Source organism: Arachis hypogaea, chromosome 19, assembly GCF_003086295.3.
Source record: "Arachis hypogaea cultivar Tifrunner chromosome 19, arahy.Tifrunner.gnm2.J5K5, whole genome shotgun sequence".
Taxonomy (NCBI): domain Eukaryota; kingdom Viridiplantae; phylum Streptophyta; class Magnoliopsida; order Fabales; family Fabaceae; genus Arachis; species Arachis hypogaea.
Genome location: NC_092054.1, coordinates 27,844,290 through 27,846,634, shown reverse-complemented (window position 1 = coordinate 27,846,634; position 2,345 = coordinate 27,844,290).

Genomic DNA, 2,345 nt, shown 5'->3' with positions numbered 1-2,345 from the left:
ATGAGTTAATTCGGAACAATGCTGAATTATATTCATTTATGAATTTAAAATTTTGTAGTCGTAAGTGCGTCCACTTATATCGGGTATGAGAAAATATTACTGTCTTTTGATAATTATACATTTTTTCAAGGTTTTTCCACAGATCTGCAGGATCTTTTAGTGTGGGATATTCATTTTGACGAAGGAAGATTATGGCTTTAGTTTTATCCTTTTGAGATACATTATTTTCAGCATTAATGATATCTCCAAAATCTATTGAATCAAGATAGATATTAGCATCTAGTATCCATGATAAGTAATTATTTTCAGATATATCAAGAATAATTCTAGAGTTTTCTTTTATGTAGTTTGATATTACTTTTCTTATTTTATTGACGACATTACTTATTTTATTTTTAGCAATTATTATTTTGGATTATATTATAATTTTTTATTTTAATAAAAAATATTTAATTTTTATTAATTTTTAATTTAAATATTAGTTATCATAGAAGTCTAGTAATAGCAGGTTATAATTATGATACTTACAGTTAAAAAACATTAAATAAAAATATTTTTTATTAATAAATTATTATCATCGGATTTTGCGTAAAATAAATCTGACAATATCATTTAGAGTTTTTTTAAAATAATTTTATTAAATAATATTATTGTCGGATTTTTTTCGGATAATGAGTACGACTTAAATTGGCTATTTCAAAAATATTACGTCAAAATTTTTTTAAGGTAATTAGTATTGGATTCATAAATTTTGCTGATAAATAATTACCGATAATATTTATATCATTGGATTCGTTTTAACAATAAATGTATCGTTAATAATATCACCGACAGATTTTTTTAAGAATTCTATCGATAAATCTGATAGTTTAATTTTTTTTTTGTAGGGTTAATAATTGAATTGATTGGCTTGTTATACATAAATTTTGTGCAGTAGGTGACTTGTGATTTTTACCTCATATTAAATAAGTTTTTCCTGATAAAATCTTAACGTGTTATTAGCTCTCTACTTCTGGTTTTGTGTGATTTTCCATTATATTATTGTGATACCATTAATGGCATTATTACTTGTGCTTGGGTAATTGGTCCTCTTATTTTTGTAAGGATTGGATCATGTGTTTCATTCCTATCACTAACTAATTGCACTCTCCATCAAAGACTAATTTTGGGCTTGAATACAAAAGTGTGCGTCTTTTCTCAACGAATTAGACATAACCATTGAAAAGATTTGAGATGATAATTCAATCTATTTATAGTTTTATACATCTACATGTCTAAATACGACGATGGATTTTGGATTTAGTTAATATGTTTTAAGTTGATTATAGCTTTACTTTCATCAATGCAAAAGGCTTATAACCTTTTTATGACAATTCTTTTTCCAATTTAGCAATTATTCTACCACTAAGGTTGTGGATCTTACTCAAATAGGAGAGTGTTTAACATCTATTTCTCAAATAATGCTCTTTTTTCTAAAGTGATTCCTTTTAACAGGGAGAAGTATATGGGCAAATTTTTTAGGCTATCTTACATATTTAAGTATTTTTTTTATCTAAATTTTATTTAAGTAGGTTTAACACCAATAAAAATCACTCTCGTTAAAAAAGCGTCATTACACGCGCTTTATCTTCTTCTTCTCTCCCGCGCTTTTTCTTCTTCTTCTTCTTTCAAATACACGGATACGTCATCTTCTTCTTCTTTCAAATTCACGTTTACCTCCTCCTCCTCCTCCACTTCCTCCTCCTCCTCCTCTTTCGTTATCGTCATCACCAACAACACCAACATTTTGCTAATGGATTATTTTTTCAATCGAATTGAATGGAATGCAATTGCTAAATTGAATTGAATTGAATTAAATGGACGCAAGTGTTCTGAATTTGAATTAAATTGAATTGAATTGATAATCTCTAAATTGTAGATAGAGGTGTTTCAAATTTGATTTTATATAATGGATTATGTTTCGTTCATTCAATACTATACAATTGTTTCACCATGAGTACGTGTTCGGTTCATTAAGCAGAAAGCTGTTTGAATTTAATTTTATATAATGGATTATGTTTTGTTAACTTAGTACTATATAATTATTTCACCATGAATACGTGTTCAGTTCATTATGCAGAAATCTGTTTGAATTTGATTTTATACAATGGATTATGTTTCGTTCACTCAATACTATACAATTGTTTCACCATGAGTACGTGTCTGGTTCATTATGCATAAAGCTGTTCGAATTTGATTTTATATAATGGATTATGTTTCGTTCACTCAGTACTATATAATTGTTTCACCATGAGTACGTGTTCGGTTCATTATGCAGAAAGCTGTTCGAATTTGATTTTATATAA